General features: G+C 39.9%; 1 long non-coding RNA gene across 1 annotated transcript in view; it reads right to left on the reverse strand.

Moving 5' to 3' along the window:
- LOC308464896 overlaps positions 1-18,337 on the reverse strand; it is a 192,192-nt gene that overhangs the window by 21,615 nt on the left and 152,240 nt on the right. The window lies entirely within an intron of this gene.

The raw sequence follows: 18,337 nt of genomic DNA on the forward strand, positions 1-18,337 counted from the left end.
TTTTTTGAGTCGTTCCGCAAGACGAATTTCCCTATGGGCTTGCTTCGCAAGACGAAACGTCTTGCAAGTTCTTGCAAGTTTGTTTCCTTTTTCTTAAAGCCGCTAAGCCGTTAATAGCCGCTAAGTCGCTAAGCCGTTAATAGCCGCTAAGCCGCTAATAGCCGCTAAGCCACTAAGCCGCTAATAGCCGTGCTTCGCAAGACGAAAAAACCGCAAGATGAAGAGACTCACGGAACGGATTAATTTCGTCTTGCGAGGCACCACTGTACTATCCATCAGTAAGGTTAGAAGAGTGGAACAGAGCACAACACTTCTTCCCCATTTGCCAGGATCAAGCTGCAGCTTCAACCAATATAGCACAAACAATATTTAATACTTCTGAATATAAATATGACATTCAGAATTATGCTGCCATAGAATGTCTATCAATATTTTCTATGAGGAAACAGAATGGGTCAAAGTCCTCTCTGCTCATCTTCTTCTGACCACTGAAAAAGTTTCATTTATTGTCTTGCCAGGAAGGCAAAACTCTATCTAAGGACTGTGTTTAACTGCCATGATCTCTTCTTTTAATTTTGTTTGATTTCCCCCCCCCCCTCTAATATGGTTTAAAATTAACAAGCTACCTTGAATAAAACAGAAATACTAGACACTATGGATGGGGGAGAAATTCACAAACAAAGGATGCTTTTAGCCTTTTAGTTTTAAGCAATTCAGGATGCTTTAAGGCAGACTAGATTTCCCCAGTATCTCCCCCCACCCTTAAAATACCGGTAACAATCACACAAAAAAATAGTCTTGTAAAAGGTAAAAATAACATTTTACTCACTCAGAAAACTTGTTGAAGAATAACAAAAATAGCAGCTTTGTTCAGGCAGGCTTAAAATGGTAATTCCGTTACAAAGACATACGTAAAATGGTGGTCAGACATGCAGATGTTACGTTGTTGGCAGAGTGGAAAGAGATGGAAAGAACGGGAGAGGGTGTGCCCAGGCAAGTCAGAGAATATATAGCTATGCCCACTCCCAGCCCCCATCAGGGCACAGTGGGAGTGTCTCTCACAGAGTTCTCTCTAGCAAGTTTAGAGGAAAACTTTGTGATCTTCAGCTCCTATCATGTGCCTATCTTGCAAAACATGAATTGTTGGTTTGATTGCATTTTAAATACCCCATATTCCTAGGCATTGGTTTGGAATTTTTTTATTTTTATTTTTGAAAAATGCTTTCTTTGTAATCTTCGGTTATTTTAATTAATAGTTGATTTTGAGTGTATTTTAGCAATTGGCTTTTGAGTTTCTTTCATTTGCAACCTTGAGTAAAGTAATGATTTAGGAAGGTGGTTCAAAATAAATAAATAAAACACACCACACAGCAACTAGCAAAACAATCCTATGGCAGCATTATTTTTGGAAATATTCCCTCTATCAGGAAAAAAAGAAAACAATTCACACTGAAGGACTAGTGCATGAATGCCAAAACAAAACAAACCCACTCATTATGAATAAGATTTCCATGCATTTCACACACTTGAGGCTTCCTTATATAAACCACCCTGATAGGTGCTATTCATGAGCGGAATCAATTTTTAAAGCAGAGAGGAATTTATCATATGCTGAAATAACAAAACTTAAAAGGCCGGATTACATTCTGAGCACAGGTCCTGAGAACACTGGAGAATGCTGAAAAATCCTGTTCATTGGCGGATTGTCTATGACAATTTTCAGCTTAAGAATACACAGATACTTTGTTTTGAGGTTTGGCACACACAGTTACCAGTCCTAATAAAAGCTGCTTACTACAAGAAAAAGACAGTCATACCTTGGGTTGAATACGTTTCGAATTGAGCGCATTCGGAGCGCGTTACTTCCGGGTTTCACCACTTGTGCAGACGCTCAAAATGACGTCACACGCATGCACAGAAGCGGTGAAAAGCGACGCGCGTGTGCGCAGACATGCCATCACTAGTTACATTTACCTCTAGATGCGAACGGGGCTCCGGAACGGATCCCGTTCGTATCTAGAGGTACCACTGTAATGGACTGGACCATAAGGCATTGCCAAAACTCTATGCCAGATATGATTCAATGACACAAAGTATGTACAAATGTTTTGCTGAGGATATTTTCTCTTTGACTAGTGTACCAAGCTTCTATAGATGTATTGGGAAAGAGAACAGAAAGGAAGGACGTATCATTTCTTTACATAGTAAACTATGGCATCCACTATCCCAATATACGGTGATGGAATATCCGACAGGAGGGCTCCCCCTTGAATATACCAATTATCAATTCAAGTGCCAATCTACATTGGCTTTATAGCCGAAGAGGAGCTGCTGAGAAGGAAATGCACAACAGCATGCTCAGGGGGAGCCCAAGACATGCAAAACAGGTAGAATAAAACTTGATGAATGAGGCTCAAAATACAGTGGTACCTCGGGTTACATACACTTCAGGTTACATACGCTTCAGGTTACAGACTCCGCTAACCCAGAAATATTACCTCAGGTTAAGAACTTAGCTTCAGGATAAGAACAGAAATCACGCAGTGGCGGCAGCAGGAGGCCCCATTAGCTAAAGTGGTGCTTCAGGTTAAGAACAGTTTCAGGTTAAGAACAGACCTCCAGAACGAATTAAGTTCTTAACCCGAGGTACCACAATGAGGACAGGGGATGCCCTGTAGCCACAGAATGCAGAGAGAACAGAGTTTCTATTGGTTGGTGGGGTAATGGAAAACTGAGATGAAGGGGAAATGGAATGGAACAGAGTAGTGTAATAGAATGCATGATTGGATGGATACTGATCAGGAATACTCCACACTGCAACATTTTATTACAGTTCACACTCGTTTTGAGCTGCAGGTCATAGAATGATAGAACTGTAGGGCTGGAAAGGACCCTGAGGATCATCTCGAGCCTCCAACTCCCTTCAGTTCAGGAATTTGCAGCTCTCCCATATGGGGATCAAATCTGCAACCCGGGCGTTATCAGCACCATGCTCTAAGCAACTGAGCTATCCAGCTGCATGTGAATGGTTGTCTTGTATTAGAATATTGTGTACAGTGGCCTCAATATTCTGTTGTGTGCTCCTATAGCTGGCATTGCTCCAGTGATGAGTTCAGCCTAAATAAAGTCCACTGCTTTTTATAGCTGTCAAACTGGTAGCTTTCACAAAAATTAAAGTGCTTCTTTGAAAGTGTGTGTGTGTGTGTGTGTGTGTGTTTAAAAAAAGCACTATTGCAAGCAATTGGTAAGGAGTGCAGATAAAATTTGCATGCTAAAAAAAGCTTTTAGCAAGGTATCTTGCATGAAGAAAATTAGCCATATTCCCATAGCAATCTCAGATCCCTGATCATAAGATGGAAAGTCACACTCTTCCATGCTAATCTGCAGTTACACAAGGCCGGTATTTGGTTGTTCTCTCCTTATCGGAAAGCCCAGATGCATAACATCAAGTTTATTTGCTTGCACGCAGGCATCTGGCTTATGCCCTGAGAACTCCACTTTCTAAACACTTGTCTTAGAAGTAGCATTTCATTGTTAATTAAACTGATTCAACACAACCGTTAGGTATAAACACTTTATAAGCTCTTAGCAGCAAGCGTGTCAAAACAGTGTCTCAGACAATTAACTGAGCCATGCTGGCCCATACACCCTTCACAAAAGACCTCTCTTAATATGATAGTCAAATAGCATTTGAAACCCACATAGGAATCTCAAGTAATGGATCACTTTATAGTCTAATTAGTCCATTTCAGTTTCACAACATTTTATGGCAATTTCTCTGTTGCCTAAGCAACAGGTTTTCTCATGTCCTGCAGAAATAGGAGAGAGCAAAGCTTTTGTCTCTCTCGTATTTCTTTTGTTCAGCATATTATTCATTATTCATTTGAGCAACTACATTGTAGATACCTCATCAGCCTTGAAAACTGTAATCCCCAATCTATATCTGAGAGAGCAGGGCCACATTTGTCCATTTCTCTGGCTATGCGCTGTTTTAACTGAAGGTTTTGTATTTCATGTCAGTGTATCCATTTTTTCTATATAAAATTAAAATCATCGTTAAGAAAAGTAAAAGATATCATAATATGTAAATAGAAGAAGGGAAAAACATAGAATGTTAATCCAGAATGGGAGGGAGGATCATATCCAATCAATAATCCATACATAAACAGATTTTTAAAAAATCTAGATCACAGTGAACAAGCCTCTTGAACACTCGTTCACTTGGATTTGTCATTCTGATGTAACGTAAAGAGAGTCCAGTCAATGAAGGATGAGGAAGTAAAGTCAGTTATGATTAAATGGGCACAAGATATAGGCCACAGTATACAATTTGAAGATTGGATAAAACTTTGGAAAGTAAATTTGAAATTTACAGATTGTATATTGCTAAAAGAGAATTACATGAAAATGATGTATAGATGGTATATTTCACCAGTTAAATTGGCAAAAATATATAAAAATGAACAGGGGGAATGTTGGAGGTGCAAAGAAGTTGAAAGTACGTTTTACCATATGTGGTGGGATTGCAAAATTGTTAAAACTTGTTGGGAAATGATATATAATGAATTGAAAAAAAATGTTTAAAATAACATTTGTTAAGCAGCCAGAAGCCTTCCTGTTGGGCATTATACGCCAAGACCTGCCAAAAGAGGAAATGACATTACAGTGGTACCTCGGGTTACAGACGCTTCAGGTTACAGACGCTTCAGGTTACAGACTCTGCTAACCCAGAAATAGTACCTCAGGTTAAGAACTTTGCTTCAGGATGAGAACAGAAATTGTGCTCCGGTGGCGTGGCAGCAGCGGGAGGCCCCATTAGCTAAAGTGGTGCTTCAGGTTAAGAACGGACCTCCAGAACAAATTAAGTTCTTAATCTGAGGTACCACTGTAGTGACTTTGAAAAAGAGTGGGAACCTTTTATATTATATTTGCAGAAACAAAGAAAGAATATTAACTCAATAGCAGGATTTAAATAAACATACACAATCTTATTGTACGTTTCTGAGCACAATTCAAAGCGTTGGTGCTGACCTTTAAAGCCCTAAGCAGCCTCGGCCCAGTATACCTGAAAGAACGTCTCCACTCCCATTGTTCAACCTGGACACTGAAGTTCAGCTCTGAGGGCCTTCTGGCGGATCCCTCACTGCGAGAAGTGAAGTTACAGGGAACCTTGTAGAGGGCTTTTTCGGTAGTGGCACCTGCCCTGTGGAATGCCCTCCCATCAGATGTCAAAGAAATAAACAACTATCTGACATTTAGAAGACATCTGAAGGCAGCCCTGTTTAGGGAAGTTTTTAATGACTGGTGTTTTTAATGTATTTTTAATCTTTTGTTGGAAGCTGCCAAGAGTGGCTGGGGAAACCCAACCAGATGGGCGGGGTAGAAATAATTATTTGTGAATCCTTTTGATGAAAGATAGCCATGTGCTATCTTTTTGCCATGAGAGTGAAAACAAGTTCATCCTAACAGTGAATGGGGAAGTACAAATGTGTGCAAGGGGTCCTTAGGGGATAGCTGCAAATCCCATGAATACTTGTTGGGAGTCAGTGCAGTATAGTGGTTAGAAAGTTGGACTAGGATTGGGGAGACCAGAGTTCAAGTCCCCACTCAGCTATGGAAGCTCAGGGGCTGACCTTGGATCAGACACTGCCTCCTAGCCTAACCTACCAACAGGATTGTTGTGAGAATAAAAGGGGGAGGCGGAGAACCCTTGGGGGGGTATGTATGTAATAATAAATAAATAAATGTAACAGAGCACCAATGCTGTGGAAAAAAGAAAAGAAATGTAGTTTTAGGAAGAGGGAATTTGAATCAGAGGAGTGGTGCGGGATACTTAACCTTCGCCCTGCTCATGGCTTCATTTTCAAACTGAATCCTATGAAGTTGGAATGGGGAAGAAAAACATACAGTTCTGGCAATATCTATTTCAATCTCATCTTCATTAACTGTTTGGAACAGTTTGGGGAGAACTCTTTTGCTCAGGTTCTCTTTGTGGGCTTTTGGACTGATCCTTCATATGCTGTTATGGAGGACTGAGTTCTCTGGAAGTCTAACATTTTGAAAACAGAACCTACATTTGGAGCCCAATCAATCTCACACTCTTCCCATCCATTTTTTAAGGCTTAAATTGGTTGTCCTTAGAATGCATGATGGGTAGCAGAACTTGCCTCATTAAATAGTGAGTACCTTAGTATTAAGAAGCATTTATCACGCGACAAAGTTAAGAATGCGTTCACTTTTCATGTCAATACAACGCACACACTGAAGTCCTACCTACAGCCATGTGGTTCAATTAAATATGCAGAGTTTTAAAAAAACTGTCTGAAGGAAACCAAACGACAACATTGTACCAAGCTGATCTCAAAGGCAAATTGGACACCGATGGTACTTTGTGTTAGCTGACCAAGCACTTCACAACAAATCTGTCATTTATTGACTTCTTCTTTATCCTAGATTTATGAACCCCCAACTTTACTTCATGAATCACTTAGAAGAAACTGGCAAAAAACAGAGAAAGAGCATGAGATAATTTTAGTAAAAAGTGATGCATTTCCCTGTCAGCTTTTTCTCTTTCAGTTGGCTGTGCACATTATGCTGCAGGGAGTGTTCTGCTTGCTTACAAGAAATAATCGTCCATCAGTAAAAGATGATTTAAAAATATGTAGTGTTACATTTTGTATTCTGACTGTGTTGTCCTGCAGCTTTCATTTGCTTTTTTGCCTTGAGAAGGCTGATGCAGCCTTCATAATTGGGATGACGATTTCTTCACTGGTCTGCTTCTTGTTCAGAGAATGAGAGGGGTTTTTATATAAAAAAGACAAAAGAAGTTACAGTCACACCTTTGCAGGAAAAAAATGTTAAGATATATGATTTTGATGTAGACATCTGATACATTGTCAAAAGGGGGGGGGATGCATCACACAGAAAAAGAGGACACAGCTCTGCATATAGTCTACATAAGCTGATGCATATGTATAGACACCAATTTATACATAATGGGTGCTGTCCAACTAATTCACACTTAGGGATGGGCAAATATGTTGATTTCAGTTTCTTCCCATTTCTCATTTTCCCAATCTTAAATTCGGTTCACATTTTAGTGTGATTTTCCCCTAATCTATATGTTTTCCCACAGCAATTTTCACCAATGTATCCATTTCTGTATGTTATTTTCACTAATGTGTGAATTTTGAAGCAGGGCTGTGCTTTGATTCACATATTACTTTGGAAAGTGTGAGTTAGATAGGTTCAACCTTAAAATGAAAACATAATCATACTTTCTCTCCCCTTCCCCCGCCACATCCCTATGCATACTCAGAGCAGACCCACTGAAACCACTGGGTCTTCCCCGACCTCTCTCTTAAACTGAATTTAAGATTGGAAAAATCAGAATAATAATTTGACAGATTTGTCCGCACCTACACCAGACCAGCGCTACTTGTCCCCAGCAAATGCAGCAGCTGCAAGATCCAATGAGGCATCACATCAAACTCCAAGTTTAGCTTTCTTTCTTTGGCTTCGCCTGGAACCAATGATGATACCTCTCCTCCCACCTCAAAACACTCACACATCCCCAGGGCCATTGCAGATTCAATCAGCAGTCAACTGGGGAAAGTGCCATCTGGAAGCACCCAAAGAATGCTCCTCGGCTTACTATCATTTTCCAAGCTCTGGCAGTTTGCTTGGAAGGTAACAGTTAAAAAGAAATAGAAATGCAATGCTCTCATTCACAAAGAGGGTTGTTGTGACGTTCTAAAGCTGGTGGCCCCTTGATGGGTTCCAGTATAATTTCAGATAGTCAATGTCATCATCCTAAAAAGGAAACCTAGGAAATTGCAGCTGAGAGAAGCAGCTAATGCAAACTCAAAGGGCAAAGCTCTTTTAGTGTTTGCTTTGTTTTAAGCACATTTCTGTTGACATACCACTTTCTCCTTAAATGTTTTATGATCTTTTGGTGAACCATCTAGAGGACGTATTGTTTTGGATTCTGTTTGAAGGATTAATAAATAACCTCTCTCCCAGTGTTGGAAGCACTGACCTGATGGAAAGAAGGGGGTAAAATTGATTCAGTTTACAGTTTAATGCCAAGCTACCTAGCCTTTGAAATTTTCACTTCCGTGAATTTTGTAATGCAGTTCTCCAGTCAAATAATGTGTAGCATTATTTGTATATATTTAGGGGAAAGTGTACACAACACTGAATTATCACCACCACCACCACCATCATCATTAGAATTTATATACTGTCTGATACCCGCAGGTCCCAGGATAAATGTATTGATGAAAATAACATTAAAAGTGCATTATTAAGGACAATTGCTTGAAAAAATGTGTCAGTGAGAAGAAATGTGCACTACAACACTGGTTTCAAAACTGCTCAGAACTCAAGGCTGGAGAAACTGAGGAATTAAAAAAGTAGGCCTGCCCTCTCCAAGCTCTTTTTAAACTTAAAAAAACCCTCAGAGGGGGGAGTTCTGATTATGGATCATCAGCTATATTGTGTAGTTTATTCCTTTGACTCTATATTTCACAGTGATACCTCAATCTTCAAGCCACCTCTCTCATTGCAGTGCATTTTACAATTTTCATGAATCCCTTCAAAATAGGCATGCAGTAGGCAGGGATGGGATTTTGAACCTGAAGCAGAGACTAATGTATTGAATGTGGCAAACAATTTACAAATCTCATATCTAAATCTACAAGGGAGTTATTGCATGGCAGTAGGTCATGTATTTCTCTTATTTATTTACACAAGTATTTCTATACTGCCTATCACAATCTCTCTCAAGGCAGTGTACATGTTAAAGGAATAAAATAATAATATAGATAAAATGCAGCTCATTACCCAAAGGGCACCATTCAGTAACTGCAGAATTAAACACGGTTACACACACACACACACACACACACAGAGAGAGAGAGAGAGAGAGAGAGGTGTGCCAGTACTGTGTGCCCTCAAGTACCCCCCAAGAAAGCACTGTCTCTGTGTGTGTGTCTTTCTTGTTGCATTGTTTATAAACAAACAGAATGCTGAACAGACTCATTAACCCAAAGCACTCGCTTCACTAGAACAATAATCTGAAACAAAGTTTAATAAGATTTCACATGCTCTTGCTAATGACACTAAACTAGGCAATATATTTTGAAATATCTGCTTATGAGGAAATGCTCTTTTTTATTTATTATTAAAAATGTAAAGCTCTCCTCTTAACCTTTTCCACTCTCACATTTGCACTCTCAGCTTGCACATTATCGGCAATATTCCTCAAGTTCTCTGGGAAACAAATGGCAGGCTCAGCAGGAAACAAGATAAGATAATCTTCCTTCTAGACCAGTAGGAGGCCCAAATACTTACTGCTGTTCATACATTAGGTTCATAATTCACTGTCATGGCAGAAGTCTAATCTTTCACTCTTGGGAACATCTCAAATTGTTCCTCTTCAAGGAAAGAGGTGCAACACGTAGGTCATGGAATCAAATGATATACCGCTCAGAAGAATGTTAATGACTAAGGACTTCTCTCTTCATTTTCAAGGTACAGCCACTACCATGCCTAGATACCACTATGTTATGAGGTATTTTGTTAAAGGAAATCAGGAGGGATTTGTTTGGAAAACAATCATATTTTCGAGTGGTTCATTATCAAATTGTACTCAGTCTATCATGGCCCAGTTTTATTCCAAGTGCGTATAGTTTTTTAGCACATTCAGTGGGATTATCTCTCAACAGGAATGCAAAGAGGTGAGAGAGCTCTGGGAAAGGCAAACATCTTCTTTCTCGCTGAGTCTATAACCTAATCAATGCATCTAAGGCATGTTCATTAATTTTGCCACCTCAAAGCCCTAACAGAGGACTCCATGTCTGAAATACTAGGAAACCCCCAAAAGATGCAAGTACACAGATTCACCAAAGACATCTTAAGCAACTCTGATGATCTGCTGCCAAGCACAAAAAGGTTTCCCCTCTGCTTGGGAGGGGAAATATTTATGCTCCTATTTTCCCCTACTAGTCTTTTCTTCTCTCTAATCTTCAAGCAAGTTAGCTATGCTATATACAGTATAGCCAAGTGTAACCTCTCCTCTTACTCCTTTCTTTCACCCTTTCTCCAAATGATCATTCTGCAGCTATGAAACTCTTCTCCATTTTTCGTTCTCCCCACTGCTTTAACAAAATAATTGCTGGTCCTATCATCATCATCATCATCATCATCATCATTGTGGTTTCCCCAGCCACTCTTGGCCACTTCCAACCAAATATTAAAAACACAATACAGCATGAAACATTAAAAACTTCCCGCCTTCAGATGTCTTTTAAAAGTAAGATAGTTGCTTATTGCCTTGACATCTGCTGGGAGGGCATTCCACAGGGCAGGCACCACTACCGAGAAGGCCCTCTGCCTGAATTCATCATTGCTTTTGGTATTAAACTGCTTGCTTGCTTGCTTGCTTGCTTGCTTGCAAATACTTTATTAAAGACATATAATCAAGACAATATTTGAACTTCAGGAAATTATAGAAGATTTTAAAAGTCATATAAAAATTTTAAAGGGCAAGAGTCAGCTAATGAACCCCTTCTGCTTGTGCAAAGAGTTCCCCCTGCCTCATGCTCATGAAATTGGCTTGAAAGGTCAGGAAAACACCCCAGAACAGCAGAGGGGATCATTCTGATGGACAAGCTGATATGCTCGTGCAGATGAAATGTTTGCAATAATGTGATGTGGGGTTTGTTTTGTTTAATAATGTGATAATGAATTCCACCCAAAATGCTTACTAGGACTGTGCACCTGAACTCAATCAAGCTGATTCAGGTAGTTCTGGGCTTCAGCTGTATCAGGTTGAGATAGCCGTGGATCATCACATATTCTGTCATATCAGCCAGGGCATACCCCTGTGTCCCCCCAGAAAAAAGCACTAAATAATAATAATAATAATAATAATAATAATAATAATAATATACCACCCATCTGACTTGGTTGCCCTAGCCACTCTGGGCAGCTCCCAACAAAATATTAAAACCACAATAAAGATGAGGCTAGCATGCATTCTTAGTAGAAATAATCTCACTGGGACTTCCTTTCAAGTTAGCAGGCACAATAGTGGGTGGTAGGGAAACCTTGCTTACCTGGCGTCCTGACACTGTGTATTGCTGCCGGTTCACAAGAGGCAGAGGGCAGCAGCAATTGGTGGGGCAGGCAGGGTAGCATGGCTGAGCTGGTTTCCCAACATCATGTGTCACGGCTGGTTACCAAGACAGGAAGGGGCAAGATAGCAGGGAGCTCCCAAAGGGCCTAGAATGCTGAAATAAAACTGTGTAACATAGAAATGTATGTCAACCTAAGCAGAATCTGTTGGATAATGTGCTTGAAGGGTGCATCCAAGGTGAATTGCAACTGTGAAAATGAAAATGTCATGTAAGAAAATGATGTGCCTTATTTCATGCATTTGTGATGTATACATTTTAAAATTTGTTTTAAACTTTTCATTGGCCCTTGCCCAGAGATCTGTTGTTAGACTGTGATGGACAGCGGAGCCAGACTGGTGATGCAGCTCCTCTGAAACTCCACCAGAGTGCTGTAGCCTCTCTCTGATTGGCTACAGAGTCAGCTAGCCACAGAGAGAGGAGGAACAACACTTGGGTGGGGGGAGAATAAAAGGAGCAATTTCTGAGGGAGGGAGTTAGATAGGGCTGGATTTGAGAAGAGTGATATGATTTGATTTGAGATGTTAGGCAGGTTTCAGGTTGGGAGATAGGGAGTGAGATAGGGAGAACTGGTTCTAAGTTAAGTTAAACATACACACTATCCATAGTGAGAGGACAGAGCCTCGCAGCTTGGATAGGGAGACCGGGTTGAGGGTCTGGGAAAGGTATGCAGACAGGGGTGTCCTGGGAGGGCTGTGACTGAACCGGGAGAGGCGGATCTTGTGGGAATACAAGCTACCTGGGTCTCAGTATAGCCAGGAAGGTAGAGTTCTTCTAGGTACTGAAGACTCTCAAACCAGTGACAAGGGGGGGTGATCTCTCGGGTCTGTTATACCATTTAGAAAACCTCAGGTGTGGGATGGTTAAGGGAGTGGGCAACTGAGGAGAAGCACCCCTCACTCACAGCATGAACCAAAGTATTAAGCTGTGAAGGAAGCGGTATAGTGTTGAAAGTATTTAATTGTAATATCTAAGTGACAGAAAGTGAGTCAAGCATTTTACCCTCTATTCTGGAAACCTGAATATTTACCACCTGAAGTGTAACACCTGATTTTTAGTAACTGAAGTTTAAGAAGAATTGTGCCTATAGTATTGTGTTTAAGCCTGGGACATCTTGTAGTTAGTTAAAGTAAATAAGTTAACGTCAATCTGAAAGAGCACATTTCCTGACCCACTTTGTTTCACAAACTTCTTGTTGTTTAATAAAACTTTATTTGTTTGTTTGATCAGCTCCTGCCTGAGATTCTAAATCATTAAGTTTTCCCTTACCCAAGTCCCCCATTAGATAATCCATGGTAAATTGTAGAAATTTGTGTAATTGGTGTACCATGAGGTGGGTGCACTATATTTAATTGGGGGCAGTTAGCGTTGGTGGTATTAAGTGGCGGATCCACTACACAGACAAATAAATAACCTGTATTGAGCTGACTCTTCTTTTACCTTAATATCCCAGGATGGCTGCTAGTATTTTATGCTCATGCTCATGCTTGCTTGTTAATATAAAATGTACCCTACTTTAAGACTTCCCAGAAGCTCAAGAGTTCACGGTGCTAAAAAGCCTTTTTCACACCATGGTTAATTCAGTCTAACTCACTATAATATAGTGTCTCTAAAGCTGGGCGAATGAAGAACTAGTCTCATTAATGAACATTCTTTATTCCCCTTACCCTAAAGAAGACATGCTCTAATTAACTACCTTGTCTTAAGCTATTCTCAAGGCATTGTAGTTACCCAGACAGTCTGACTGGAAATTAAATAGGGTGACATCGTAGTAAAATGGCAACTGCATCAGTCATTCTTTGCACTGAACAGGACCTGAATACAGAGCGAGTGGTTTAATGGTTTGAATCCTATCAAATTCCCTGCAAAGCAGCACAGATCCTTTCTTTCTGGATCAGCAGCAACTGCCCTATACTGAAGTCTGCTTGCATGTATCAGCTTGAAGATTCAAAGGGTCTTGGAAACCAGGGCTGTGCCAAAAGTTAAATTGCTTAATCTGTTTTGTGTTCTTTTTTTTTTTTTTTGTGACTGTGAAAGAGTGCCTCCCATTTCCAATGATTTTTCACATTTGTTACAAGCAAACACAGATGCACCCCATGCCCTTTGTCTCAGTGCTATTTCCCGCTTCGTTTGTCTATGCAGTCTTCAGCTTCATTTGTCCACCATGCTATTTACGTACATACGTGCATCATTTTATTTGCATGCCGCCTTTCCATAGTTCAAACCATGCTCAAGGTGGCTTACAACATGAAAAATGCGTAATTGCAGCATAACAAAAGTAGCTGTAAACAATAGATAAAATGTAATAAATACACAACCAAATTGAACAATTTCCACATAAATCATATCTAAAATAGAGATACAAAAATTAATATCAATAGCAGTAACAGTAACAACCCTCCACAACAACAAACAATACCTCAGTACCCCTGTTTAATCCTATTGCCTGTGTTGACCAATGTGGATTTCTCAAGGAGGTCATTGTATCATGGATGCTCATCCCAAAGCTGGAACTCTGTATGTTCATACAAGGCCGAATCCCAGAAACAATCACAGCTCTTAATTATTTCTAGGCCATGGGACCTCAGAAACATTATTATTTTAGTCTAGTTTCTACTCGCTTTAGTTTGACTCAGCTATAGTCTGCCAATAGTTAGAAGTAAACTAATGGGCTGACTACATGTTACACATAAAATTGTATGACGTAACCTTGAATTAGTTATGCATTTAGTTATTTATCATGACTTACTGAAAAGCTACTGCAGGAGAGGGTGGTTTGGAGTGCAGAAGCAGCAGAGGAGTGAAGGTATGCACAGTCCTTTCCTCACCACCATATCTCTACTGCAAATTCTTCCCTAGTGATTTTACCCTCAGCAAGCATGCCTTCCCTCAGTGGCAAGGAGTAATTTAGAGTAATTTGGAGATGTGGTAGATGGTTCGAGCACATCCTCTATTGCTTGTTATTTCTCTACTCCAAGTTTCCCCTTTTCAAAGCATTATCTGGGAACATCTCCTTGTACAATTTAAAGGGATTAAAGGGAGTTACTTATGGACATCTGGGTCCAGCAAATGGTTTAACACAATTTCTTCTCAAAGTTGCTCTCTGAAGCTCACAGCGTTCATATTGCATTGTTATCCTGATACTATACCAGCAAGTGATTTTACACAGCACATGATAATACAATGTATCAGTCTAAATTGTAATTAAATAGCTCGTTGAATGTTATTGTGTTACAAGAAAGAGAAAACCTTAGAAATCTTTTGAGTACAAGCTACTGATTTGGTTGTATTTAAGCCACAGATTTTTAATCCATTCCCTTATGAGTAATGAGACTTCACATGGAAACACTCAAATACGTCAGAAATCATCATCTTCCAAGGACATGTGGAAGAGAGGGGAGCAGGCCACACACATGGACCCTAAACAACCCCATTTGGGGTTCTTGTATTGGGTAGAAGGTCTGAAAGGGAAACCTATGCTAGTTTGAAGAAATGCGGATAGATAATGCTTTAATAATTACCTTCCACCTCTGGAGGCTTTTTTTAAAAATAGTGGGTTAACGTGAAGCAGGAAATGAACTATCCAGGCAATGAAGCCCTTCCCTAGATCCTTTTTAAAATGTATATGTCTCATCATCTGTTCTTTTCCCCCAGTCACTCCATTCCATTATCCCTCTGGCTGTTTTCATTTCCCCACCGCCCCACCCCCAGTCAGCATTATGTGGGCACTGGGCATGTTTGATCATTATTGGGCTGTGTTTATGGGGGGGTACCTCCTAATCCCCCCCAGACTTTTTTTACTTCTGCAAACGTCAAGATTAGCCCAAGTTTCCTGAATCCTCTCTTATGTGTAGCTGTTGTTGTTTGGTCTGCACGCATTGTTGTTTTAGTTACATAGGACTAGTGCAGCCCTCTCCCCCAAAATGCAGGCCTTTCACTGTATCAAAATGAAACTTCAAATCCTAAAAGTCCTAGAAAATATAGGACATATTCATTATATTGAACAAGGATAAAATTCAATCAGTAAAGCCATTTAGGAAAAGTGAACTAGGTAGATATAGTGCTGATTTAAGAGGTGGCAATGGAGAACCGATGTAATATAGCAGCTAAGTCTCCATTTCAAATCTCACCTCAAGAAATTAAACTACTTACTAGGTGGCCTTTGGCACACTCCTGTTCTCTTATTCTTAGCTCATTTGCAACATGCTAATAGTATGTCCTACCTTTCAGGACTGTGTGACTATGATAATATTCGTGAAGCTCTGGAATATTTGATATATGCATTATATAAATACTAAATCGTCTACTGAAGAAAAGGGCAATTGCTCTCATAATGGCAGGCACTAATCTAGTCATAGCAGTCTGCTTTCCTCTACTTTCTGTGAAACGTTTCTGTGCACTGTGAATGATTAAGTTACAGTACTAAATGTAAAAAGCATGATATGGTACTCTAGCTTTTGCAATCTATGTATCCCTACCGACAATTTCATTTGATGCAGATATTTCAATTTACTTTTACTGCTGATGTGATTTGAAACTATGCTACTGAAATACATTAGTAGGAGGCCAGCTAGAGAGGCAATTGGACCATTGGATAACTAGGAAGTCAAATATGTCATCTGGTGTTCTAGGCCTAATAGACACAATAAAAACCCACAAATTGATGAGTCCAGCTGGCATCCACCAGAGAATTCTTTGAGAACTCAAATGTGGAATTGCTCATTCTCTAACAAAAATGTATAACTTGTCCTTAAGGCCCACCTCCATACGTGAGAAATGGAAAATGGCCACTGTAATACCATTTTAAAGGGGGGGGGGAATCTGGGGGGGGGGTGTCTTGGAACTTACAGACCAATTAGCTTATTGCCTGTCCCAGAAAAACTAGTGAAAAGTATAGTTGAAGATGAAATAATCAAGCATATAGAAGAACAAGCTTTGTTGAAGCATAACCAGCATGGCTTCTGCAAAGGTAAGTCCTATCTCATGAACCTATTAGACAATTCTTTGAGAGTGTCAACAAGCATATTGTTACAGGCCACCCCAATCTCTACCAAGCAGTAGCAAGACTCCAGGAGGCTTGGCACTTAACCAGAGTTTATGTTCCTTTTGAATGAGGCACTGTGGAGACTAGTATGGTTTATTCTACACATATTTACCACTGAGTATTGACGGAGGGAGTGCAGAACATTACACCACAAGAGACTCTCTTGTTGCTTCCCTCATAGTTTCAGAAAGCTTGGTGCAGCTGGCAACACATGGAGTTATTCCCTCCCCACTCCCACTTCCTCCAGCCCTCTGTTTTTTAAAAGGATGCATTTTTTCCTGTGCGACATCACACCCTCTGTTACCCTGGCAACCTCCCCCTCACAGCTTGCATCATCAAATCTTGAATCTGAAGTTGTCTCTGCTCACCATCCCCTCATGGGAGAAGGGGTTCGCGCTCCTCTGCTGCCCAGCACAAGGGGACTGTTTTTGTCAACTGCCCATTAATTTCCTTTGTACTACATGATGGTTCTTCTCCTCCATCTCCAATTCCTGGCCAGGAAGCTGATTCAGCCTTCATTTTTTACACTGCTAAGCTGTCTCACACCTGGTTGAAAACTTCAAGCATTTAGCTATCTCCTCCATTTACTAACTAACAGCAGACATATTTGATCCCTTAATATATCAAATTCTTCCTCCCCATCAGCTGATGTTGTTTGCTTTAAAAAAAACAAAACCCTGTGGGGTGATTACAAATGCATATTGAACACCGTGTTTCCTTCAGCCCCAATAAACAAAGCTGGCACAGTTGATGATGATGCCATGAATATAGGGCCACATTCTAATGCTTTGTTGAAGAATTTTATGAAAAATCAATGGACAACTGATAGAGTTTGAGTCCCAATTTTTAAAATTGCCTCATATCAATTAGGGATGCTTTAACAGTCCTCAAGGTTATCTTTTAGCTGTAAAATGAAAAGCAATGTAGCAAAGAGCACAGTTAGACATTGTACCTTTGGCAAGTTGGAAACAAATGGTTTTTTGAAGCATGGACAGCTGCTTAGCCCATCTGTGCCTAGCCTCTATTAATTGGATTTTATGTCAAAACAACTTTTTAGTAAATTGCCTTAAAAAATATAATTGTAGCAGTTGCTGCTTCTGTGACAGGTAATGCTATCGAGCAACATGTTTTAGTTGCTTTACATATTGACCGCATGGCAGCCTCCTCCATATTGGCTCTCTGTTCACACAACTTCAGTCAGAAATGCTAAGACAAATTTAGACACTAAAATAATATAATAAGTGTTAAAATATATCAACATTTGTGATTTTCAATCTGTTTCAGTATTTTTTTTTATGTAAAAAACCATCCAAGTTCCTTTGCTACCAGCATAACTGTACTGGTGTGCACCAACTTAAAATTGTTGTATTTATCGACTGAAATTATGAGCAGTGAATTGGAAAGTAATGGAAAATGCTAAGAAAAGAAATGGATTGCTATTTACAGATTGGGGGGTGGGGAGAGGTAAATCTACTTCATGATCGTTTGCCCAAGTAAGAATGGAAGGAGTTGATGAATACATAAACTCATAGAGCAAATAAATACATCTACTGTATGCTATTGCACTTTTATTTCCTCCCTAGCTTTAAAATTCAAAGGGGGAGGGGAAATCTAACCTCTGGTACATAATAGCAAACATTTTGTCTCATGAATATTTGAATGCTGTTAATAACATGAATGATTTATGCTTCCTGTATTTAATCAATTAATAAAACATTGAAACAGAAAGAACTAAAGATTCACTTAGTCAAGTCATCTGAGGAGACAGAGAGGTCAGAGAGGGCCTTTAAAGAGGGATTCTACTCAAATACCTCCAGAGACTTACAAACAGCTTCAAAAATATACACTCCTGTATTTTGTACTATCTAATCAAGAACCTCATACGTCTTGGAAGCCCGTTAGGAATTAAGGAGTGTAGGTTCAACCAAAGCACAGTTGTTTCCTCATTTCCTCTTTGGGGAATCAAGAGCTGATTGTGCAGATTTGGTACCATGTTTGCCCACTTCTCAAGCCATCATCTTGAATGTAAAGCCATGTTAAGAAAAAAAATGGTCATCAATGAAAGTCAAAGCCCATGACGGGGGGGGGGGCATGG

The sequence above is a fragment of the Podarcis pityusensis genome, assembly GCF_964106645.2.
Source record: "Podarcis pityusensis genome assembly, chromosome: 1".
Classification (NCBI taxonomy): domain Eukaryota; kingdom Metazoa; phylum Chordata; class Lepidosauria; order Squamata; family Lacertidae; genus Podarcis; species Podarcis pityusensis.